This window comes from Chiloscyllium plagiosum, unplaced genomic scaffold, assembly GCF_037043375.1.
Source record: "Chiloscyllium plagiosum isolate Xiang-an unplaced genomic scaffold, Cpla_swu_hap1 HiC_scaffold_3, whole genome shotgun sequence".
NCBI classification, from domain to species: domain Eukaryota; kingdom Metazoa; phylum Chordata; class Chondrichthyes; order Orectolobiformes; family Hemiscylliidae; genus Chiloscyllium; species Chiloscyllium plagiosum.
The window spans coordinates 35,765,340-35,793,097 of NW_028270141.1; positions in this window are offsets into that span (position 1 = coordinate 35,765,340).

The following is a 27,758-nucleotide window of genomic DNA, read 5'->3' on the forward strand; positions in this document are numbered from 1 at the left end:
AAAGCAAGCGAAAAGCTTCTCTTCCCCTCCACATCAATTTCCCACTTTGTCAACAAATTCCCCAAATTATATATTCACATGGGTAGAGTCTCAATCTGAATGGGATCTCCCCTTCCTGACTGTGTGAAGCTATTGTCTTGTGGTCTCATGGTATTGATGCACAAAAGCTGCTTTGATAACACCTTCCTAACCCCAGACCTCTACCATTCTGAAGAACAAGGGGACCAGATTCATGGGTGCACCACCATCTGCAAGTTCCCTTCCAAGCCACTCACCATTCTGACTTGGAAATATATCACTGTTCCCTCACTGTCACTTGGTCAAAATCCTGGAACGCCCTTCCTGATAGTATTGTGGGTGTCACTACACCCCAAGAATTGCAACAACTCAAGAAGACAGCTCACCACAACATTCTCCAAGGCAACTAGGTATGTGCAATAAATGTTGGTCTAGACAGCAATGCTCACAACACATGAATGAATAAAAAAATGCATTGCTTGGTCATTCTCTTTAGAATGGTCCTCTGGTCAATATCCTGAGCCTCATCCTCATCTTCATCCTCAAAAAGTTTGTTGTCCCTTTCCTCTGTGTCCTGGACATAGCCCCTTTGTTGGTTCCAGTTAGAGACATAGAATCAAACACCATAGAAACAGACCCTTTGGTCCAACTCGTCAATGCCAACCAGATATCCTAAATTAACCTAGTCCCACTTGCCAGCATTTGGCCCATATCCGTCTAAATTCTAATCTAAATCTTTCCTATTCAAGTACTCATCCAGATGCCTTTTAAATCTTGTTATTCTACCAGCCTCCAGCACTTCCTCCAGCAGCTAATTCCATGCACGCACCCCCCTCACATGAAAACATTGCCCCTTAAGTTTCTTTTAAATCTTTCCCCTTCACTTTTAACCTATGCCCTCTAGTTTTGGACTCCACCACCTTGGGACAAAGATCTTGGCTATTCACCCTATCCATGCCCTTCATGATCACAGCATGCCACAGTGATGTGAGCATCCTTTCTGGATAAAGTTGTTCCAGAGCAATTTAGACATCAAAACCTCACCTTGCAGAGACCTGTGGTCTGTTCCACTGTGGCCCTGGTAGAAGTGTGAGTAGGATTGTATCTTCATTCTATCAATCTGAAGACTTCGCAAAACTGTCATTAACCATGTTCAGAGGGAGTAACTCTTGTCTCTGAGCTGATATCCCTGTGTGACCCATGAACCTTGAAGGAAGGCAGTCTTCTCTAGTATGTAAGAGTCAGAGAAGCTCTGGATATCTGGAGCAGTCCTCCAAAATTTAACACAGAAAGTCACATACAATTTCAACTTTGAGTAGAAATATTGATGAACTCTGCACTTACTTAGACACTCACTTTACCCTTACTTGGAGGCTGCCTGCCTGCCCCTGCCTACTTCTCATTGCTTCTTTAATGTACGTTCAGTGCCTTTAGCTGTCAGCATCTGCGTGGCTTGCATTATTTTCTTAGTACACAGGGCCTTTAGTGTCAAGTTAGAGGCTGCCACCTTGAAGGGTTGCATTGGTTTTGAGGAAGAGACAGACAGTTTTTCAATGTGGGGAACATTGAACAATTAAGGGGGTGAGCATGTCGGTGTGAAGCACTGTGTTATGTCAACATCACACTGTTTCATGTGCCAGCAATTTAATTCCCCTCCCTCACAGTACATCTGCTTCAAACAATGGTCACGAGTGAAAGTCAAAGGCAGTTCTTAGTGCGCAAAGAAAAGTAGGGTCATTCATGGGGCCACCTGAACAGTCAGTTAAGGGGCTCCCTCCATTCATGTAGGAAGGTTTGCCACAGTTAATACGGTGGTTGTTCCTACCAGTGATCTATGAATTTGCAGTTTGGAGATTTGGCCACATCAGTCCTGTAGGTCAGGTGCAACCAGTGTAGAGATCGCATGTAGATCAATCAGGGTGTTGTGGAGATATCAGTCCAGAAGGTGAACAATGGCCAATTGTTTCACTCTGGGCAGAGGACCCTGACCACTCCTGGGGACCTTGCTCAATAATGGTTAAGGAGCTTACCAGTGTGAAGTCCATGGAGCCCTGGGGGCACGTTGGCAAATCAGATCTGGGAATAGGCTTCATTTTACTGGATCACTGAGGAAATGGTGGCAATGACATCAGTGCAAGTGGAGATAGTTAACTAGAACGGCATAGTGAAAAGAGGGTTGGGAGGTTCTTGGAGCTCCAAAAGTCAGTCTTAAAGAAGTCAAAGTGACTCTGGCCTCCACATGGAGAGTGTGTATGGCCAAAAAGGGAATTTCCAAATCATGAGCTCAAGGAATCAAACGGCCATATCAACAGTTACGTAAAGTGGCTCAACAGAAATGGAGCACTGAATGCTGAAATGTCACAGGGGTCTCAGATAGGGCACTTAAAAGATGGGGAATATGTTTGTGTCATGGTGCATTGAAAGTCAACTGTATACTGAATGCACACAATGGGTGCCACCACATGGAAACTGGACAGAGTAAGATACCGCTTTTTTATTGTCTTTGAGGGTGGAGTTAAACTGTTGGAATTTGAGGCCCTGTGAGGGCAATTTCAGTATCATGCCTCCATTAGTTCAGTAAAGCACTCATTTGTCTTCAATTCACCATTTATCAGCAGGTGTTCCATTGTCTAACAATCCAGGTTAAAAACTGCAGCATCAAGCAATGATGCCCCTAACTCTAATTGCTTCCTTGCCGCCTAATGGAGGTATGTCAATAACCTCCTTGACACGCTTATCTGCACTATTGAGTTAGGGCAAATCATGAGGCTTAATTTTGATGATTGTGAGAGTCAGGAGATCCTTCAATAAGACTGTCCTATCTTTCTGACATTCCCCACAAATTATCTGCTCATGGATCTCACGTGGAGATTGTAATAGTTGGAGTCCTTGATGCTTGATCTGATTATGAGAACAATTAAAGCAACTGTTACTACCTGGTCAGGAACTCCATCCAGAACACAACCCTCCAGGGGCTGCTGAACAGCTCCTGAAGGAGAAGCAGCAGCTGAAGATCCACCAAGGAGGTGGAGGAGTACCCTAAGACACCAGATCTACAAGCCTCACTATCATTTTCTTCAACTGAGTGACCATGCAGGTGCCTATTGAGTATGTCCTGAGCCATCATCACTCAAACAGTATCATTTGCTGGAGTGGGACTTGCACTCACAAGGAGTGATTGGAAAAATCTCATCCTGGTGGACACCAAGGTCATAGTTGACCTGAAGTTTGTGTGCTGGGGACCTGTGTAGCATCATGATCAGAGCTTCGAGAGTATCCCAACTCCAAATAATGCAAGCCATGTAGAGGCTGACGGGTGATAAGTCAACGTTGAAGGAACTGAGCGTACATTAAAGAAGCAATGAGAAGTAGGAAGGGGCAGGCATGCAGCCTCTAAGTAAGGGCAAAGTGTGTGTCCAAGTAAGGGCAAAGTGCATGAGTGTTAAGAAAGCATTTGAGGAGCCATAGATAGATCATGTACAGATGTATGAGATTCATGGGTGCCCCCAAGGACAATATGACCTGGCAGAAGCCTGCAAACTGAGGGTGTCCCTGAGTTCCAAGGCAAGTGGGTTGAAGGGTTGAAGTGGTAGGTGAGTTTGTCCAAGAGCTGATGTGATGATCTGGTGAGCAAGTTGGCAGTTTCAGGCGTCATGGCCTCTGCTGCCAGTCCTCCAGGAAGATGGCATCTCTCCTTTGCACCAAGCATCCACCAGGACCTCCAAGTCTCTGTCGAAGAATTCTTGGTGCCACCTTCCTCTTCTCCGACATGTTCAGATTCTGTCCTTGACTGAGCAGAGCAGCTTTAGAATGCCAATGCTCGGTCAGGTGCACAAAGGGCTTTTCAAAATGGCATGGGTTCAAAGGATGCCAGTCTTTCAGCAGGTATCCAGTGAGTTGGGAATTGTTCTGGGAATGGAGTGTGGTAAGATGGGGCTGGGATCGGATGTGAAAGAAGCCATGGGGCAGGGTTAATTAATTAGGCAAATTTGGTAAAATATGGCAACAAATCTCTCTAGGTCTTGGGCCGAAATCCTGCAAAAAACTCAATGTAATTCAAACTTAGCCAAAAACAAAACACAAGATTCAGGCCCTGGAAATAATTATTTGGGATAGAGTTAATAGATACCTGGAAATATATAGATTTATTTGAAAGAAACACTATGAATCTGTTCAGAGAAAATCATTTCTATCTAACTTGCTAGAGTTCTTTGAAGAGGTAACAGCAAGGGTTGATGAGGATAATGTTGTTGATGTAGTGTATATGAGCTTCCATAAGGTGTATGATACAGTGCCAATCTACAGACTTGTAAGGAAAGTACAATAAACCTTTTATTACCTGACACCTGTGGGACCAGAAGTGTAAAGATTTATCAAATATTCTGCATAATCAAGAGGTCCATATTCTGCATAATCAATGTAAAAACATGGACTAAGTAATAAACACGTAATGCAGGAGGTATACACATATCGCTGTCAAACTTTATTTACAGCCTAAATCTCTTCAATAATACAACTTTGCCTTAAATAAAACTTACTGCAAGGGAGTCTTCTATCTCACACCCTCAATTCACTAATTAGATATCATGGTATTTGAGGAGAAATTAACTTAAAATTGAGTCAACTGTTGATTCTTTGTGATGCCATTCAATTGAACAAGAAGTACTTTTATATTAAGATAAATAAATCTTGAAAACTATAATAATTGGACAGAATAATACAGTAAACTTATTTACTGTATTTAAGGTATATAATTTTTGCCAATTTATGGAGAGTGCCAGTTCATAATGGAATCACTACAGTGTGGAAGTAGGCCATTCGGTCCCTATGAAGGGTATCCCACCCAAACCCACCCCATCCCTATCGTCCTAAGTTGTCCCATGGCTAATCCACCTTGCCTGCACATTCCTGGACACTATGGGCAATTTAGCATGGCCAATTCCTCTAACCTGCAATCTTTCAACTATGGGAGGAAACCAGAGCACCCGAAAGACACCAGCACAGGCATGGAAAGAATGTGAAAACACCACCCAGTCACCTGAGGGTGGAATCAGATCCAGGTCCCCAGTGCTGTGAGATAGCAATGCTAACCACTGAGCCACTATGCCAGCCTTTAAGGTGCTGATTAAAATGAGGTTTGCCGTAATAGGCATGAAATAAAAGGGACAGTAGCAATACAGATAGAAAATTGGCTGAGGGATAGGAAACAGAGAGTAATGGTTGATGGGTATCTATTGGGTTGAAAGAAGGCTTGCAGTCAAGCTCCCAGAGGTCAGTTTTGGAGCCTTATTGTAGCTATTCCTTATTGACCCTTATTGCAGCCATCATTATCCTCATGATGCAGTGAAGGTGCAAAACTGCCACAGTCTGTTCTTCCTCAGTCAGCAACATGGACCTGGCAGTGAAGTGCTCACCACATTGTGTTCCTGGTTCTGATTAAGCATAAGTCACCATCAAAGTGTTTGTCAGTATCTGAGCTGGTCAGAGAGTGCAGAAGGCTGCTGCTTCTTCCTCAGAGGTGAAGCTGGAGATGTCTTCAGGGGCCAACTTCTTGTTGGTGGAGACAATGCAGAAAACACTTGTACCAACAGGAGACAAAAGGGACAACCCATTTCGACCTGTTTATAATTTCTTTTCATCTTCATGTGGGGGTGTGGATGTCAGCACCTAGGCCAGTATTTGTCACCCATCCCTTATTGGTTAATGGGATATGAGCTGTCATGATCCTCTCACTCCGTGATATGACCCCCCTTCTTTTGGGATGAAGAGATGAATGTCAGGCACCCCACCCTAGATCTTCCTATTGTGGGATTTTTCCTCCTGCAATGGAACAAGGCAAGGGAGATCATGCAAGGTTAATAGTCTGACATGTTTGGGTGGGTTACAGTGAATGAGTGAAGATGTTGCATCCAATAGCGAGAGTGATGGAATATGAGCCTTAGCGGGTGGTGGGTGTAGTAGCAGAGTTAGAGTTAGAATGAGTATGAGGTAACAGCCAGAGATGGTGGCACTTACCCTCATGAAGCGGAGAAGGTCATTGACCTTCTTTTGACACTCCTGGAGCGTTGATACCTCATTGACTCTGGAGGTCAGTAAGGCGTTTGATAAGGTTCCACACAGTAGGCTATTGCACAAAATACAGAGTTTCGGGATTGAAGGGGATTTAGCGGTTTGGATCAGAAATTGGCTAGCTTAGAGGAAGACAGAGGGTGGTGGTTGATAGGAAATATTCATCCTGGAGCTCAGTCACCAGTGGTGTGCCACAACGATCTGTTTTGGGGCCACTGCTGTTTGTCATTTTTATAAATGATCTGGAGGTGGGCGTAGAAGGATGGGTTCATAAATTTGCAGATGACACTAAGGTAAGCAGAGTTGTCGATAGTGCCAAAGGAATTTGTGACTTGCAGAGGGACATAGATAAGGTGCAAAGCTGGGCTGAGAAGTGGCAAATGGAGCTTAATGCGGAAAAGTGTGTGGTAGTTCAATTTGGAAGAAGTAACAGGAATGCAAAGTACTGGACTAATGGTAAAATTCTTGGCAGTGTAAATGAACAGAGAGTTCTCGGTGTCCAGGTGCATGAATCCCTGAAAGTTGCCACCTAGGTTGATAGGGTTGTTAATAAGGCATATGGTATGTTGGCGTTTATTGGTAGTAGAATTGAAGTTTGGAGCCACGAGGTCATGCTTCAGCTGTACAAGACACTGGTAAGGCCACATCTGGAGTATTGCGTGCAGTTCTGCTCACCGTATTATAGGAAATATGTGGAAGCTTTGGAAAGGGTTCAGAGGACATTTACTAGATGTTGCCTGGTATGGAAGGAAGGTCTTATGAGGAAAGGCTGAGGGAACTGAGGCTGTTTTCATTGGAGAGAGGAAGGTTGAGAGGTGACTTAATCGAGACGTATAAGATAATCAGAGGGTTAGATAGGGTGGACAGTGAGAGTCTTTTTCCTCGATGGTGAAGGCTAACACGAGGGGAGATAGCTTTAAACTGAGGGATGATAGAGTTAGGACAGATATTAGGGGTAGTTTTTTACTCAGAGAATAGTGGAGCATGGAACGGCCTGCCTGCAACAGTAGTAGACTCACCGATGTTAAGGGCATTTAAATAGGCATTGGACATACATATGGATAATAATGGAGCGGTGTAGGTTAGATGGGCATCAGATTAATTTCACATGTCGGCACAACATCGAGGGCCAAAGGGCCTGTACTCCGTTGTAAAGTTCTAAGTTCTATGTTCTACATAGCTCACTGAGCTTGAAGGTTTATTTTCAGATGTTTCATCACCATACTAAGTAACATCATCAGTGAGAGTCTCTGGTGAATCGCTGGTGGTATGTCCCATCTCTCTATGTATATGTCTTGCTTTCTTTAGGTGGGTGATGTCATTCTGATTTTTTTCAAGGGAAGGTAGGTAGGGTCTAAATCGATGTATTGATTGATGGAGTTCTGATTAGAGTGCCATGCCCCTAAGAATTCTCGTGTGTGTCTTTGTTTCGCCTGTCCTAGGATGTGTGTGTTGTCCCAGTCAAAGTGGTGTCCTTCTTTGTCTGTATGTATTCAAACTAGTGATAGTGGGTTATGTCTTTTGGTGGCAAGTTGGTTTTCATGTATCCTGGTGGCAAGTTTCCTGCTAGTTTGTCCAATGTAGTGTTTTTTTACAGTTTTTGCATGGTATCTTGTAAATGATGTTAGTTTTGCTGGTGGTATCTATTGGATCCTTCAGGTTCATTAGCCGCTGGCCACTAAAAGACACGACTCACTATCACTAGTTTTTATACATACAGATAAAGAAGAACGTGACATTGACTGGGACGACACACACATTGTCAGACAGGTGAAACAAAGACACGCTTGAGAATTCTTAGAGGCATGGCATCCTAACCAGAACTCCATCAATAAATACATCGATTTAGACCCTACCTACCTTCCCTTGAAAAAAAAAAGAACCGGAAATGACATCACCGACCTTAAGAAACCAAGACCTATAAATAGAGAGGCAGGACATACCACCAGCACTTCACCAGATGATGTTACCTAGTATGGTGATGAAATGTCAGAAGACAAACCTTCAAGGTCAGCAAGTTAACTAACATATTTATCATCAACCTGAGCTACAAATCTTCTCAAAAATTGCTAACTGCCTTTCCTATTTATCTTTGTACTGTCAGTAAATGTAGCTACAACACAGTCAGTTCTTCACCCACATTTCCTCACAACAGTCTGTCAGACAGTGAGCAATGTGCTTTGAGTCCTCTGAGCTTTAGCTTCAAGTGATTGATGACATGGTTTCAAATATCTTGATGTATGCGAAGCCACTGAAATTAAAGGTTCACTTTACAGATGAATCTTGTACCGTATCAACTCTGGTTCAACCCTTAGTAGTCCAAATGCAACTCAAAAACTTTTCTCACTGTCGAATAATACAAATAATGCTCCTACCTTTTCTAAAAGAGAAGCCAGTTTTGATAAACATCTTTGTCAAGCTAGCTCTAATTTATCAAATTAGCTAGATGCATCAACATCTCCAACTGCTTGTGATGCAGTGGTAGTGTCCCACCTCTGGATGAGGAGACCTGTGTTCAAGCCCCACCTGTTCCACAGGTGCATAATCACATCTCTGAAACAAGTTGGCTAAAAAGATCCAGCATTTCTGTAATTAAACTACCTTATCTGCTTTTCGGAATTTGAGGTAATTCACACAACTCAACAGGTTTATAAATCTGAAACCTTTTATTGAGTTTTGAGAATATTTGTAGCTCAGGTTGAGGTTTTGGATGTAGGTTTGCTCGCTGAGCTGGAAGGTTCATTTCCAGACATTTCATCACCCTACTAGGTAACATCTTCAGCAGGCCTCAGATGAAACACTGCTGAAAATTCCAACTTTCTAATTATATGTTTGGGTTTTTGGGTTGGTGATGTCACTTTCTGTGGTGTTGTTATTTCCTGTGGTGAAGTCACTTCCTATTTCTTTTCTCAGGGGGTGGTAGATGGGGTCGAATTCAATGTGTTTGCTGATAGAGATCCGGTTGGAATGCCATGCTTCTAGGAATTCTCGTACGCGTCTTTGTTTGGCTTGGCCTAAGATGGATGTGCTGTCCCAGTCAAAGTGGTGTCCTTCCTCATCCATATGTGAGGATACTAGTGAGAGAGGGTCATGTCTTTGTGTTATTATCACAGGAAATGACATCACCAACCCAAAAAAACCCAAACATATAAATAGAAAACAGGAATTTTCAGCAGTACTTCGCCTGAGGCCCACTGAAGATGTTATCTAGTAGGGTGATGAAACGTCTGAAAATGAACCTTCCAGCTCAGCGAACAAACCTACATCTGAAAACTTCTATACAATTACATCTGAACCACTATTGGTATAATTTTCACTGATTGAACCTATCACAACCATGTGACAAGAACTGTGTGAAACATTGTGCCTGGAAATTGGTCCTTATTAATTACTGTATAATAAGTCGTAATTTTCATTAGTTTAGTAAAAATAAGCCAACTTTACAGAAAGGTAAAAATTGAATTGCCCTTGAGCCTCAAGGTGACATATACATCGTCAAGCTAAAGGAGAGAGTTGTTAACAGGAGTTAACAAAGAAACCTGAACTGCTGCCGCTTATTCTTTCTGGTGGGAAGCCCAAGCCATTTCAAGACCCCAGCATCAGTTACCTTCTGCTGGTGAATAGTGGGCATCGACTCCCTGCCTCAGGAAAGTTACTGAAATGCCTAACAATTGGAGAGGGAAGAAGGGATGGAAGGGATGGATTGGGAGAGGAAGCCAAAGTCCAGATGTTTCTTTTGTTGATCCAAGCACAACCTCCCACCCCCGAATGCCATTCTCACCCATTGGTATCCCTGATAAGCTCCTATGTCCATTTTTGCATTCACTTAATGGATATGACTTTACCAGATCCCAAGCATTTATTGTTTAAGCCCTTCAGCCAGACCATTAGAGAGGGTGTCAACCTCATAACTTTGGACCTGGATTCACATGTAGGCCCGACCAAATAAGGGTGACATTGGTGAACCAAGTGGGTGTTTAGAACCATCATGATCATCAGGACTGATACCAGATAGAGTCATAGAGATGTATAGCATGGAAACAGACCCTTCAGCCCAACTCATCCATGCTGACCAGATATCCTAAATTAATCTATTCCCATTTGCCAGCATTTGGCCCTTATCCCCTGAAACCCTTCCTATTCACATACCCATCCATTATTCGTTTTAAATGTTGTAATTGTACCAGTCTCCACCACGTCCTCTGACAGCTCATTCCATACACGCACCACCCTCTGTGTGAAAAAAATTGCCCTTTAGAGCTCTTACAAATCTTTCCCCTCTCACCTTAAACATAAGCCCTCTAATTTTGGACACTGCTAACCTGGAGAAAAGATTTTGGGTATTCACCCTATCTATGCCCCTCATTTTATAAATCTCTATAAGATCACCCCTCAGCCTCGGATGCTGCAGGGACAATAGCCCCAGTCTATTCAGCCTCATACCCTTCAACCCTGACAACATCTTTGTAAATCTTTTCTGAACCCTTTCAAATTTCACAACATCCTTCCTATGCAGGGAGACCAGAATTGACTGCAGTGTTCCAAAAACAGCCTAACCAATGTCCTGTACAACCGCAACATGACCTCCAAACCCCTATACTCAATGCACTGACCAATAAAGGGGGTAAAAACAATGACTGCAGATGCTGGAAACCAGAGTCTGGATTAGTGGTGCTGGAAAAGCACAGCAGTTCAGGCAGCATCCGTGGAGCAGTAAAATCGACGTTTCAGGCAAAAGCCCTTCATCAGGAATACAGGCAGAGTGCCTGAAGGGTGGAGAGATAAATGTTGTCTCCCCACCCTTCAGACACTTTGCCTGTATTCCTGGTGTAGGGTTTTTGCCCGAAACGTCAATTTTACTGCTCCTCAGATGCTGCTTGAACTGCTGTGCTTTTCCAGCACTACTAATCCAGCACTGACCAATAAAGACAAGCATACCAAATACCTTCTTCACTATCCTGTCTATCTGAGACACCACTTTCAAGGTCTCTTTATTCAGCAACACTCCCTAGTACCTTAACATTAACTGTATAAGTCCTGCCCTAATTTGCCTTACCAAAATGCAACACCTCACATTTATCTAAATTAAACTCCTTCTGCCACTCCTCAGCCCATTGGCCCATCTGATCAAGATCCTGTTGTCCTCTGAGGTAACCTTCTTCACTGTCCACTACATAACCAATTTTGGTGTTATCTACAAACTTATTAACCATCCCTCCCATGTTCAATGCAAATCATTTACACAAAGAGCAGTGGACCCAGCACCAATCCTTTTGGCACTCCACTGGTCACAGGCCTCCAGTCTAAAAAGCACCACACTCTGTCTTCTACCTTCATACCAGTTCTGTATCCAAATGGCTAGTTCTCCATGTATGCCATGTAATCTAACCTTGCGAACCAGTCTACCATGAGGAACCTTGTCAAATGCCTTACTGAAGTCCATTTAGATCACGTCCACCACTCTATCACTCTGCCTTGTCTTCAATATACCAATTTTACTTAATTTACAGAATTTCAATTTCACACTGTCATGGAGGGATTTAAATGCGGGTTTCTGGATTACAAATCCAGTAATTTAACCACCTTGCTAACTATACCCACAACAAATTCTCAATCCCAAACATCAGGAGGCAGACTTGCTTATTCCATTGAATTTCCTGTCTGCCCTTGAGATGGCCATATAGTGAATATCAAGGATGGGTTCACAACAGGAACAGACTTGTTTTACAGCCATTTCCAATTTAAAATCAGCCTCCCATTACTGTGTTTGACCAGTGCAGTTGGTCACTCAGTACAATTATTAATGTATTGGAGAAAATTACACTCCTACAATTGTTCATATTTCTGTAAACTTACCTATGGTATATAATTAAATAACATATGTTCTGAGGTAGCAGCACAATTTAAAGTTCAAATCATGTTCATAATGTGCTTGAATTTCACACTCAAATTTGTTCCCTGACATGAATCCCTAACAGAAATACTATGTCATCTTGCTAGTAACTCATGTGCTGTCCTCCATCATTAACTTATAACCTTTGTTGTTCTGTATGTAGCAGAGCTGAAAATTATTCATCTACCATTGTCTGATTCTGAATACTGCAATAAGGAGAAAGTGAGGACTGCAGATGCTGGAGATCAGAGCTGAAAATGTGTTGCTGGAAAAGTGCAGCAGGTCAGGCAGCATCCAGGGAACAGGAGAATCGACGTTTCGAGCATAAGCCCTACTGCAATAAGCCCAATCAGGGATGTGTATTGATTTCATTAAAAATTCAAAATCAACTATTTTATTTCTCATGACAGTAAATTTTAAATGTTAGCTAAATACACTGATAGGGAAGAATACAATTCTCAAATCTATGGCAATATGGAAACCACATTAGAATTGTAACTCTTGCTATCAGCGCACTGCTATTTGTTGATTAGTAATTTTACTTGTGTTTATCATTATTTCAGTTAGCATTCTTCCACCATCAGCAGTTCAAAGACTGTCTCAGCACATCTATGGTAACTGCAGCTCTGCAGCATGAAGGTGACCCGATGGGAGGCCACACCTACCAGGTATTACAGGTTTTAAGCTGTGACTGTCAGCAAGTTCTAAAATAACATGGCTGAGAGCTCCTTGTAGGTTGGGGCCGTGAGTGACTTACATACAATCGTTTAGTAGCAGCAGCAGGTCAAGTCATGACCCTACAAAGCAATTCATGGCAAAACTCAATTCTCCCTCTTTTTTAATCCTTTGAGCTCCTACATAGCTTTTCATCAGCTTTTAAAAGGAAAAACATATTTCCCTGGTCTGTCAGTCCTTCAGTATTTAGTAAAATGTCTCTTGAATTGTTCAAAGTGTACTTAAACTGTGATTGCAAGGGACACTCTAAGAATAAGAGCATTCTGCTTCAGAAAGATACACTTAAAGTAGCAAGATACCACTTGATATGTTTAGATACCACTTATTTTGTTGTAATCTTATTAGTCTGTTAATATATGCAGTTAACATATAGGTTGGGTTAACAACTGGGATTTATCCATCACTATTTTAGTAACACTGTTATAATCATTCTTTCTTTGAATGTTTCTCACTGATTTTTCTGTGAATCTCAAACACATCTACATACATTTTCTCCTGCCACATCCTCTCTCTATTGATCCCATTTTTCCCATTATTTGGAAGCTTATTACCTCCTTCAATCTTTGCTTTCTCAAATAAATAAAAACAAATGCTGGAAATCTGAAATAAAAGTAGAAAGTGCTGGAGAAACTCAGCAAGTCACGGAGCATCTTTGGAGATGGAAACCCAAATCACACCCAAGTTACCACCTTGCTTAACCTCCTGAAAAGGCTAAAAAGAAATTGAAATAAATCAAAAGAATAAATTACAATTAGAGAGAAGTTAAAGATAGAACTGTAACGTAGAACGTTTTAGCTTTTTTTCCTTCATTTCTCTATTTTTGTACCTAATCTATTTTATTACCTAAGATTCATAACTAGGTACTTTCTACCTAAGGTGGCATCATGTGTGACAACATTGTACACTTTTTGCTATACTCCTGTACTTTTGTACTTGAGCACATGTGTCAATAAAACCTAATTCTAATTCTAATGATCTTTGTTCTCTAAAACTGTGCTTCCTCCTGCATTTTAGTTTGTTTTGTTATGGTCTAAAATCGGGTGAACAAAAATAGAATGAAACCAATTTCTTTTCTGAAGCATTTTATTTTATGAGTAAATTTTGTTAAAATAGACAGTAACACTTTTGCGGTTAAAGTGTTTTAATGGACACAGTTTCCAATTTTGTTGATTTTCTATGTCTCCATGTTTCTTTCTCAGGCCTTGGGCTCTGTTCTACTTTTTGTCTGCTAATTACTTTGCTTCTAGGTTATAATTTTAGACACAGTGCTTTTCACATCAGTTGACTGGAATTTTCAATATGTACATTGTAAACTCTAGAATAAAAAGTGGACATTTTTGACTGCAATTAGTATATTTTATTCAATTGAGTCTTATTACCACACCAGATTGTTTGCCTGCTTTCTTGCAGCCTTGGGTTTTGCAAGGGAGTTGGGGAGTGTTTGGAAGGTGAACTGTGAGCATTCACCACCATTACCGCTCTGACCACCGCCTCGGGATGTCAAGTATGAACAGATGAAAAATCCTGAAGTTGCATTCTGTCACTGAGGTTGTCCATTGTAGGCCCATTCCTCCCAAGCCAGAAATCATTTGAAACAGCAAGAATAACAATGTCCCACTCCTACGCCACTCTTCGAAACCCCTTTAAGTATTACTCCATGTTAAGTCAAGTGTAATTGCAATACCATTGTAATGAATAAAATTTATTGATCAATGGAACTGACCCTGGAAAAATAATCGTGCATTTCTGAAGTGCTTTTAAAGGACTAATTGTAAATTTATAAGTCTAATTTTATTAATAATTGTGTTGAATTCTTTTTCAGAAAATTTTACCTTTGATGTTTGCCCGTATGTGCCAATCTTTAATCTGCTCTACATTAAGGAAGTGATTTATTGCGTTTGGTTTCCTGCTTGCTGCCGGCAGGGTGTCATTTGACTCATTTTTATTTTTATATAGTCTTGGAAGGTTTGTTACTCTGAACTTTTCATTCTTTTATTTTCTAAATTTTTTCCGAAGAATTTGTACTCAAGAATATGTACCTAGGTACCTTATACCTAAGTGGTAACTCATAAATTTATTACTGCACTCATGTGAGCACGTGACAATAAAGCTAATTCAATTCAAATCATTAACTCTTGAGCCCACTGCAGTTCAGGGTTGACTCAGGAATGAATTGAGAACAAGCGGGTTTTTCACTGCCTTCCTGGGGTACCAAGCAAACTACCTTGGGTATCTCCCAGGTGTGTACCTCAATATTGGACACTTTGTGCCTCATTGAAAGATCCAGTATTTCTAAAGTGGGAAGGGCCACTGAAAGCCACCCTTCTCCCCTTATGATTGATATCCCCTGATCCAACCCTTCCTTGCTACCTCAAGCCCGATAAAAGTCTCACCCTCGCTCACCTTTGACCTGAGGCCCCTCAGTAATTCTGAGTCTTGGGTGGATGTGATAGCTGCTGCAGTCACTGCTGCCAGTCATGTTAATGAGCATTTGTAAGGGGCCTCTGTTTGGTTGGCAGCTCTTGACAGGACAGGACTTACAGCCCCTAGAGTCCTGAATCTTTGGGAAGGCCGAATGGTGGCTATCATCAGACACTTAATACTGTTGAAGCTCTTCCATGGAACTGACAGCAGCTCCCCATTTGTTCTCTGATCAATAGATGACAGCCTTATGAGACTGACAAAATCCAACCCAATGTCTAAAGATGCAAAAGTTTTTTTATATATTTCAAAAATATACTTTATTCATAGAAATCTTCATATACAAATATGGTCATCAAAGCAGTCCAGTTCTGTATATTAGCATTTGAAGAAACAAACAAACATTGGAGTCCAACAAACAAACCGAAGGCATTTCTTCCACGTGCAAGATTATATTTCCATATATTTGAGGCACCAGGAGAGTCCGATAAATGAACAGATCCCACTTTACCTTCAGCAGAAAGACGTTAGATAGTGGTCTTTCCGCATCTTGCTTTAGTGCATCCCTCAACACATGGTCCTGGACCTAGGAATGTGCCAATCTGCAACGCTCAGACAAGGTCAACTCCTTCCTCTGGAAGACCAACAGGTTTTGGGCATGCCAAAGAGCATCCTTCACTGAGTTAATGGTCATCCAGGTGCAGTCACTGTTTATCGCAGACTACAGCCCAAGGAACAGCTCACAGAGCAAGTTTATTGCCAATATAGGATTCTCTACTATTTATCAGCTGCATCTGTATGTGAGACATGACAAAGGAATGAGGAGTAGTGTTAACAACATTACAATGGATGGAAGAGAGTCAGCATAGATAATTAATCCTGCAAATACATAAAACCAAATCCCAACTGTCATGATCATCCCCACCTCCAGCTTAACCGCAGTTGGATTGGAGAACACTCAAGTAATCCTTGCTGAAGAGTTTGCTCCATAGTAATGATAGTTAATGAGAATCAGATCCTCGGATTTAAGTGTATTTGGAATTCACTAGAAGGCAGAAGCTGCTAACTCCAACAGGTAAGTGCTCTTTTTACAGCACAGTTTGTGGGTCAATTTATGCAGACCAGAGATTGTTGACAGAAAGCCCTTTCTTTCACTTCTATTCCACTGGATCTAGTAGCACCAATCCTGACCCTAGAATTAATACCACTGAGCCTTGGTGACATGTATTCTTTTAACTCAACTAGCTTACCTAAAGATTAAAGTTAACAACTGCACAGATCAACTACGATGAGGAATATTGACTAGAATCATTGAATCCTTACAGTGTGGAAGCAGGCCATTCGGCCCACACCAATCCTCTAAAGAGCTTCCCTCCTAGATCTGTTCCTCCTACTCAATACCCTCCAATTCCCATAACTCATCCACTAACCTGCACATCCCTGGACACTATACGCAATTTAGCATGGCCAATCCACCTAACCTCCACAGCTTTGGACTGTGGGAGAAAACCAGAGCACCTAGCAGAAACCCACTCAGATACAGGGAGTAAGTACAAACTCCGCACAGACAGTCACCTGAGGCTGGAATCAAACCAAGATCCCTGTTAACTACTGAGCCACCATGCCACCCCTGACTACCAGATTAGCTCTTTTTACTTATGAATGAAGCTGAAGATGTTCAAGGTTAAAAATGTTATAAATACTGCAGTGGGCTATGACAATCAATGAGCAACCATTACTTATTTCCTTCACAACCTAATCTTTGATCGTTACTAACAGGGGTCATCAGTAGGTTAAAGACATTTCCCAGACTGATATGGTGTGTAGCCTCCTGTGCAGGGGTGTGTCCATCTCTCACATAAATTTCCACCTATCTCAGTCATGCACCACTGCATTACAGCACCATAACATAAATGTGTTTATTTTAAACATCACTTTAGATTCCAGTTTCCTGCTTAACAGTCTGTGGGAACAGCTCCATCTATTGCTTACGTCCTGGCAAGAATAACACCGTACTTCAAGCAGAAATGTCTTCATTATTCCGGCACATGAAACTAAATATGCCTCAAAGAGCTCTGAGAATGTTTACTGATAATAGAAATTATAAAATAATGCACATAATTGTACCAGTTGTGCTTAAATCACGTGGACAGCACAGGAGCTTCTTGAATTTTATCTCACCCACTTTAAGTCCTTTATCATCACTAAGATAATGGCATTTTAATCATTCTTACATCAACTGAGAATTATCAAGTAAATTATACATTTGAAATGCTCAGCAAAAAAGATGATTTTTTAAAAACTATTTCTGCCTTGTTCAATCATAATCTTTCAATAGAACAGTGAGGAAGAGTGTTTTTACTGAGGCTGGAAAGAATGTAAGTATTTTTGTGGTTTTGTTTTAATCGTTTACAGTAAATGGTTTACTCTTGAATTGTATCAGTCATCTCCACACTGTGTACACTGTCCACACATGCAGATTATACAAACTGCAAATCTCAAGATTGGGCAAGATCACAAGATAACTACTGGCAAGGAAGGTCATTCAACTTATCTTAATGCATTCATCCAGAACAACCTTACATGCAATCATTTCTGCATTGGTTGTCCATTGAGTGATTTAAGGGTCTTCACCTCCACTACATGGCTTAGCAATCTATTCCAAGTACTGACCATCCTTTACATGAAAACATTCGCCAGATTGATCCTGAAATTACCTTTCCCTAGTACCATTATATATCCCCTTGTTGTATTCCTCCTGTGTTATTTAAAGGAGTTTTGACATTTTGTATCCCTGGCTAAAACCATTTCTCTGACTCTCCTTTCAGAAATGAAATGTCTGTGTTTCTCCAGTCCTTAACCCAGTGCACTGACCTGAATGTGGATCTTACCTACTCCACACCATGTGCTTCAGTATCTCCTTCAGTTCTTGATGAGCAGATCTGGTGTGGACCCTCTGTCAATTCCATGCTCCCATCGCATAAATGTTGAAAATCCAACTGCATGGACTCCTGGCAATACTGGTGAACCTTCAGTGCATCCTGGCCCCAGACCTTACCAAAAATAACTCACTCCAGTGTAAACGGATCAAAAACATCAGCCAGTGTGTTTCCACAGAGTGGGTAATTGAGAGACATGAAGAAAGAAATCTGGAATCGTTTGCCTTTTGGTGAGGATTGTACTTACGGAACTCAGGTATAGCTGCTGTCAGCTGGGAATCCGACTGACTCTTTGACCAGGAGCTGAAATTCCTCATGAGGAAAACAGAGTACTACAGAATGTTTGTGACTGAGTGACAATTGCATCTGGGTGAATTGCTGAGAAATTTGTGGAACCATCTTGGTTTGTTCAATGTGTGCAGGAGAGTTTCCTGACACAATATGTCGACAGGCCAACAAGAGGTGAGGCCATACTGGATTTGGTTCTGGGTAACGAACCAGGCCAGGTGTTAGAATTAGAGGTAGGTGAGCACTTTGGGGATAGTGACCATAATTCGGTGATTTTTACTCTCGTGATGGAGAGGGATAAGTACTACAGGGCAAGAGTTATAGCTGGGGTCAGGGAAATTATGATGCGGTGAGGCATGACTTAGGATGTGTGGCTTGGAAAAGTAGACTCCAAGGCAAGAGTGTAAATGATATGTGGAGCTTGTTCAAGGAGCAACTATTGAGTGTCCTTGATAATTATGTACCTGTCAGGCAGGGAGGAAAGGGTCGTGCGAGGGAGCCGTGGTTTAATAAGGAATTGGAATCCCTTGTTAAATGGAAGAGGGCGGCCTATCTCAAGATGAGACGTGAAGGTTCAATTGGGGCGATTGAGAGTTATAGGGTAGCCAGGAAGGACCTGAAGAGAGAGCTAAGAGCAGCAAGGAGGGGACATGAAAGGTCCTTAGTCGGTAGGATTAGGGAAAACCCTAAGGCTTTCTATAGGTATGTTAGGAATAAAAGAATGACTAGGGTAGGAATAGGTCCAGTCAAGGATAGTAGTGGGAAGTTGCGTGTGGAGGCGGAAGAGATTGGGGAGACACTGAATGAATACTTTTCTTCAGTATTTACTCAGGAACAGGGCATTGTCGTCGATGTGAATACTGAGTCACAAATAAGTAGAATGGATGGCTTTGAGGTATGTAGAGAAGAGGTGTTGGAAATCCTGGAAAAGGTGAAAATAGATAAGTCCCCTGGGCCTGATGGCATTTATCCTAGGATTCTCTGGGAAGCAAGGGAGGAGATTGCAGAGCCATTGGCCTTGATTTTTATGTCCTCTTTGTCTACAGGAGTAGTGCCAGAAGACTGGAGGATAGCAAATGTGGTTCCCTTGTTCAAAAAGGGGAGTAGGGATAACCCTAGTAACTATAGGCCGGTGAGTCTCACTTCTGTTGTGGGCAAAGTCTTAGAGAGAATTGTAAGGGATAGGATTTATGCACATCTGGATAGGAATAATGTGATCAAGGATAGTCAGCATGGTTTTGTGAAGGGCAGGTCGTGCCTCACAAACCTTATTGAATTCTTTGAAAAGGTGACGAAGGAGGTTGATGAGGGGAAAGCGGTAGATGTGGTATACATGGATTTTAGTAAGGCGTTTGATAAGGTTCCCCATGGTAGGCTACTGCAGAAAATACGGAGATATGGCATTGAGGGTGAGTTGGAGGTTTGGATTAGGAATTGGCTGGATGGAAGAAGACAGAGGGTAGTAGTTGATGGCAAAGTTTCTTCATGGAGTGCCGTCACTAGCGGTGTTCCGCAAGGATCTGTTTTGGGACCATTGCTGTTTGTCATTTTTATAAATGACCTGGAAGAGGGGTTAGAAGGTTGGGTGAGCAAGTTTGCGGATGATACGAAAGTCGGAGGAGTTGTTGACAGTGAGGAAGGATGTGGCAGGTGACAGCAGGATATAGAGAAGCTGCAGAGCTGGGCAGAAAGGTGGCAAATGGAATTCAATGTAGCTAAGTGTGAGGTGATTCACTTTGGGAAGAATAACAAAAAGATGGGGTACTGGGCTAATGGTCGGATACTTGGTAGTGTGGATGAGCAGAGGGATCTTGGTGTCCATGTACACAGATCTCTGAAAGTTGCCACCCAGGTAAATAGTGCGGTGAGGAAGGCATATGGCGTACTGGCTTTTATTGGTAGAGGAATTGAGTTCCGGAGTCCTGAGGTCATGATGCAGTTGTATAAGACTCTGGTGCGGCCGCATCTGGAATATTGTGTGCAGTTTTGGTCGCCATACTATAGGAAGGACGTGGAGGCACTGGAAAGGGTGCAGAGGAGGTTTACCAGGATGTTGCCTGGTATGGAAGGAAGATCGTATGAGGAAAGACTGAGACACTTGGGGCTGTTTTCATTAGAGAAAAGAAGGTTTAGGGGTGACTTGATTGAGGTGTACAAGATGATTAGGGGGTTAGATAGGGTTGACAGTGTGAACCTTTTCCCGCGTATGGAGTCGGGTATTACAAGGGGGCATAGCTTTAAATTAAGGGGAGGTAGATATAGGACTGAAGTTAGGGGTAGGTTCTTCACTCAGCGAGTCGTAAGTTCATGGAATGCCCTGCCAGTAGCAGTGGTGGACTCTCCCTCTTTATGGGCATTTAAGTGGGCATTGGATAGGTATATGGAGGATAGTGGGTTAGTATACGTTAGGTGGGCTTGGATCGGCGCAACATCGAGGGCCAAAGGGCCTGTACTGCGCTGTATTCTTCTATGTTCTATTGTGTTTGATAGTTACTGTGCACCTTATGGTGTGACTCTCTTCAAATTATCCTTTAATTCATTTCATTCTGAATGTTAGAGTATAAGGTTGATAGTGCTGGCTGTGTGCTTTGTTAACCTGTGAGCTGTAATATTTCTCTTGTTTGTTTTAAAACTATGGAATCTTGCAGCTTTTTCTATTCATTTGTGGAGTGTCCAGCATTTATTGCCCGTCCCTAGTTGCTCCTTGAGAAGGTGTTGGTGAGCTGCCTTCTTGAATCGCAGAATAAGTCCCAGAGTCTCATTCAGGGCTATAACAAAATTTGGGTGTGTGGCCTGAACTATTAGACTGTGATTGAGAATTTCACCTTTGACTGTTCTTACTGTTGTATTTCCTTTATCACCTTGTGTTTCCTTTCTCTTTGTGTATCTTTAAGTCCGCGGCATCAAAACAAACAAAAATTGTTAACAGGTAAGAAGTAGTTTTTCAAGAATGGTTCCAATTTCATGAGACAAAGGTCAACATTTACTTGTGAATCTCTCCTTGTGTGCAAGTTGAAATTAGGAACACAGACACAGGAGCAAGTATTTCAGCTTGGTTTGAATCCAATGTCCCCATTCGAAAGAACACTCATTGGACTCAAAAAGTTAACTCAGTTTCTCTCTCCATAGATACTGCCAGAGCTGTTGATTTTCTCGAGCACTTTCTGTTCTTTTTTACAACATTTTCCACACATTATATTTTGTCTGCCAGGTTCGATTCCACTTACGTAACCTGTCCAAATCCTGCTGAAGCCAGGTTACATCTTGCTCACAGCACACATTCTCCCCTAGCTTTGCATCATTGGCAAACTTGGAAATAGTACCTTAGGGGTTTACTGAGAACAACAGGAACAACAGTAGTCACAAGAATGTCCACTCGTTCCTACAGTCTGGTTAATCTATGCCAATACATGTCCTTCTAAAACATATGTTTTACCTTACCAACCAAACTTGTGAAGCACCTTGGAAAAGTCTTCAGAAAATCTATCGATACTCTGTCCATCAGCTCTCCTTTATGAATTTTGTGAACAACATTTTCAAAAAATACTCCAGCATGTTTGTCAAATATGATTCTTCATTCACAAATCCATGCTAACTGTGCCTAGATGGTTCGAATCACTCCCAGATCCTTGGATCTGACACTGGACGTATTTAGGAAAGGTGAAATGAAGAAAGCAGTAGATAGGTGTTTCAGGGCAAAAGAATCTGTGTTTATTTAAATACAAAAAGGTAAGTATAATTCTAGAAATAAAGGTAAATGCAATAAAACAGTGAAATTAACACAATTATACAAAGGACAGTAATTAAATACACTCTCAAAGTAGTCATGATTCGGAGATGCCGGTGTTGGACTGGGGTGTACAAAGTTAAAAATCACACATCACCAGGTTATAGTCCAACAGGTTTAATTGGAAGCACACTAGCTTTCGGAGCGACGCTCCTTCATCAGGTAATTGTGATGACAATCACAATCACCTGATGAAGGAGCGTCACTCCGAAAGCTAGTGCTTCCAATTAAACCTGTTGGACTATAACCTGGTGTTGTGTGATTTTTAACTCTCAAAGTAAACAGAGCTGTTTTAATCTAAACAGCAGCTTTAATCATAGACAATTTAATCAGCCCTCGTAACCTTGGGGCCCCTGCACAGTCTCCACCTTCCCCTCTCTGCTAGCTAGGATGGATGCTTTGGGATCCCTGGAATGCTCTCCTAAGAGTAATTAATGTGTATGCTCCAGCGGGTAGGAGTGAACAGTTGGCCGACTTGCAGCAGCTTCCACTGTTGCTGGCTACGTTCAGGCTGGTCATTCTGGCTGGAGATTTCAACTGTATCATTGATGCAGACAGTAAACTGGATGCCGTGTCCAGAGTCCTGATGGAAATGCTCAAAGATGCCAAGCTGCACAACGTCTTCAGCACTCCTGCAGACAGAGCGCATTCCTGTTTGTGCCCAAATGCTCTCGGTCAGATCCACCAACATCAAGCCGGTGATCTTCTCTAATCATGCCTCCTGCTGGCCAATTGTCACCTACAGGATGACCAGCGGGTCGGCAAGGGAACGTGGAAGCTGAACACAAAATTGTTGGCGCCAGAAAACATTGAGGGGCTCGAAAGGGATTATAAAGTGGAGAACCGTGAAGCTCCCTCTTTGCGTCTCCAGCGGACTGGTGGGAAAGAGTCAAAGGAAACATCAAGAGGTTCTTTATCCTCAAAAATGGGCAGAAGGTGAGAGAAAGGCAGGTAAAAACTGTCCAAACTCCAGAAAAATTGTGCAGAACCTACTCCTGCTGCAGATGATGGGGGTCGATGTCATGGAGAACTTCCAGAAGGTGAAGCACCAGCAAGCCTCGCTCTTTGCCTTGGAGGCCTAAAAGAGACCTAAGGGGCAACTCTTTCATGCAGAGGATGGTACCTGTATGGAATGAGCTGCCAGAAGAAGTGGTGGAGGCTGGTACAATTACAGCATTTAAAAGGCATGTGGATAGGTATATGAATGGGAAGGGTTTAGCGGGATATTGGCCGGGTGCTGGCAGGTGGGACTAGATTGGGTTGGGATATCTGGTCAGCATGGATGAGTTGGACCTAAAGGTCTGTTTCCGTGCTGTACATCTCTATGACTCTAATTCACTTATTTATTTAGTCCATGGCCCTCTGGAAGACTGATTTGATGCCAAAAGGAAGTTGCTTGTCGATAAAATGTCCCCCTGTGTGTCGCTATTGTAAGCAGCAGCTGGGACACCTTCGTGAACCCCATCTATAGGTAGGCCTGCAACAGATTCATTTCCAGAAATTTCTTTCCTCCAGGTAGTCCGCTGAATAGATCCTTGATGAGTGGAAGTGGGTATTGATCTGCACACAGGGCTGGGTTGGCTATGACCTTAAAGTTGCCACCGTGCCATCTGTTTTTAAGACTCAAACAGTGGAAGTGGCCCTTTCACTGGTGGTTACTGATTTCAATACTTCCAGATTCACCAGTTGTTCCAGTTCCACCTCCATTTTAGTCTGGATGGTGTGTGGTACCAGATGCACCTTCAGACTCCTTGGGGTCTCCCACCTCTGAACTGAACTTTAATTTCTACTCCTTTTAATTTCTCCAGGGTTCTCTTGAGTGCATCTTCATACCTGTCCAAAATCTCTTGCAAACACGTTTTTGAGTTTGCCAGCCTATTACCCACGCCCCCATCTAACTTTAATTTCTGTAACCAGGAGCAGCTGAATAATGCAGGGTAATCACCTTTCATTGTGTAAAGAATCAGTTCGGCACACTGGTCCCTTAGCTGTACTCTTACCAGGACATAGCCCTTCAGAAGCACCATTTGTTCCATGTATGCCCTGAGTGTAATCTTGACAGGCTTCAATTGGAGAGCCATTAACTTCTCCCTATATATTGATTCAGGAATCAGTGACACTACTTTACCCATTTCCATTTCCATCTTTATTATTTCCCTCTCTATTTTGGGAAGAACCCAGAAACAATCAGCTCCACCCTGTACCGAAGGATGTTTAACCAAAACTCTGCTGACTCTGGGCCTTCTTGTTCTCCCACAGATCTGGCTGACTCTCTGTCTACTCCCGAGCTGATGGCTTGTACCTTATGCCTTAACCTCTGAATTGTCTTCTTTAGACACCTTTTCTATTGCTTGGATTTTACCTGACAATTTTGGAAAATATGACCCATTCACTTATACCTGTGGCACTGATCTTCTTGAGTCCGACATTTGTTGACTCCTTATGGCCATTCTTGCTATATCAGCAGCATTCTGTGCTTGGTACCACATCAGTTGAGTAACTTTATGCAACTGGGCATTGTCACTCAACTTCAATGGTGTCAACTCCATCAAGGTAGCAATTTTAAAAGCTGCCTTAAAATCTAGATCTCTCCTTGTTAGTAGCTTCCATTGGATGGCTTCAAGTTGGAGACCACAAACCAAACACTCACACAATGCATCTTTTGGATCCCTCTGAATTTTCTATGTTCTACTAACCACTTTGAGGCAGCCACAAACTGGCTGATGGAATCTCCTTCATGCTGGATCCATTTGTGAAAATGGAAGCATTCCATGATTGTCAGTGGCTTGGGTGCAAAATAATTCCCCAATACTTCACATAGCTCTTGGAATGCCGCCTTTGTGGGTTTCTCTGGTTGTACCAGAACTGCAAAGGTCTTACTCTCAATGTACTCAAGAAAACAGGCAGCATTATGTCTTTAGCCAATTTGTTCATCTTTTAAGTAAAACATTCGGTGTTCAGAATCCAACTTTCTGTCTCTTCATCAAACGGTTCCATTGTTCCAAATGGACCCACCATTTTGTTTTGCCACATGCTGGAAAACATTCCCACCACTTATGTCTAGTAGCTATTTGCAGCCGGAGTCCCCAGATGAACACACTCCATTTTGGCCACTCCTTCACTGACTGTGTTAGCGTAGCAATCCTCCCCGGGATCCCCCAGAGTCCAAGTCCCCTTACACCTGGCATGCTCCACAGTGAATTCTGTCCTTTCTTGGAGTGGACCGCGGCCCAAGTTCCCTCACAGTTGCTTCCCTCGACATCACCTCCACAATCCTGTACCGTTTTCAAAATCTGGGCAATGTCCTTCATCCCAACAAAAATATTTGGTATCCACACACAGTTTGTGGGTGGATCTCACTCTCATCACTATGTTTACGCTGTCGTTCACTACAAAAGTAAAGAGAACAGGAGCTGGATGGAGGGCAACCTCAAACAGGGAATACGTTATTGTGGGCCTCTCACCTCCACAATCAGATTTAGACTCCCTTATCTCCAGCTCCAGGTCACCTGACCTGCTTTCTTAAAGGGGCAGCACGCACAACTAACATACACAATATTTACAAATTGGGATGCACAGATTCACCTTCAGCTATCTTTTTGTTGGTACATTAAACCGCGAGTCAGGTCTGTACCTTTCAAACAATTACATGACATCATAACAAGTGACGTTCCAATCCAAAGAAGCCCAGTCACTCTCTCTGTAAAGTGGAGTCAATGTAGTCAGCTGTTTATGGGTGTGCAATGTATAGTAATATCAATAAGCACAGGGCCCAGATTGTGTGTGAATTTGTGATATTGGGGCAGCTGCCGCCCAGATGCAGTGGGGAAAGACCACTGTGTAATGTTTACCTGCCTAAGAACAGGGGGCCCACCCAGTAAGTGGGCTCCGCTGATGCCTCAGCTAAACATATGGAAGGTAAATGTACAGACTTGTATATATGAATGAGTACTCGATCTCTGTATGCAAAGAAATGGAATGTTTATGTACATATGGCATGACAACTGTACAGATCATCAAAATATTTTTATATATTTTTGAAATTAAAAAAAAATTGTGATATTGTAGCCTTGTAAATAGATATTGCTTTAAATAAGTTACAAGGTATCTTACTTGACAGAATCTATTTTTGGTATATTTTCTGTGGGGGAATATACATTAAAAAACACAAACAGGATCATGGTGGCAGCAAAGGGGAATTAAGATCTGATTATGACAGCTAGTTAATGGCAGTAAGTGGATGATGAACTGATTACTGTACAAGTGAGGACTGCAGATGTTGGAGATTAGGGTCGAGAGTGTGATGCTGGAATGGCTTTTGCCCGAAAAGTCGATTCTCCTGCTCCTCGGTTGCTGCCTGACCTGCTGTGCTTTTCCAGCACCACACTCTCAACTCTGATTACACATATGTCTTTCTCCCTCTTTGTAAAAAGAAGGAGAAACAATTATGAGACACTGCTGATCCAATTCTAAAATAAATGGTTGTTTTAAAAGGTTCAGAAAGGACAGCTCCAGCATGCTTTTTGAAGAAAATATAGCTTTAAAATGTGGGGAATAAAATCTCTTTTACATTAAAAAGGCTAACTTGTGTTCAAACATTGGTTAATTCTGCCATTTTAAGAACATAAGAACTAGGAGCAGAGTCGGCCATCTTGCCCTTCGAGCCCGCTCTGCCTTTCAATAAGATCATGGCTGATCTTTTCGTGGCCTCAGCTCCACTTAACCGCCCTCTCACCGTATCGTTTAATTCCTTCAAAGTTCAAAAAAAGCTATCTTAACTTTAAAAATATTTACTGAAGAAGACTTAACCACGTCACTGGGCAGGGAATTCCATAGCCTCACTACTCTCTGGGTGAACAAGTTCCTCCTTTATTCAGTCCTAAATCTGATCCCCCTAATTTCGATGCTATGCCTTCTTGTCCTAGTTTCATCTGCCAGTGGAAACGTCCTCTCTATATCTATCTTACCTATTCTCTTCATAATTGTATATGCTTATACAAGATTCCCCCATCATTCTTCTTAATTTCAATGAATATAATCCTAATCTACTCAGTCTCTCCTCATAAACCAACCCCCTCAACTCCAGAATCAACATAGGGAACCTTCTCTGCACCCCCCTCCAGCGCCAGTACATCCTGTCTCAAGTAAGGAGACCAAAACTGCACACAGTACCCCAGGTGTGGTCTCACTAGCATCCTATACAGCTGCAACATAACCTCTCTGCTTTTAAACTCAATCCCTTTAGCAATAAAGAACAAAATTCCATTTGCCTTCCTAATTACTTGTGTACCCACAGACCAACCTCTGTGATTCATACACAAGGACAGTCAGGTCCTTTTTGCACAGCATAGGTCCTTTTGCACAGCAGCATACTGCAATTTCTTACCATTTTCTTCCAAATCAGCACAAATAAAATTGACTCCGTCTACACTTGCTGCCTCGGGAAGCACCCAACACCATCCAAGACCCCTCCCACCCCGGTTATACTCTCTTCCACCCTCTTCTGTCAGGCAGAAAATATACAAGTTTGTATACACGGACTAACAGATTCAAGAACAGCTTCTTTCCTGCTGTTATCCGACTTATGAACAGACTTCTCATATATTAG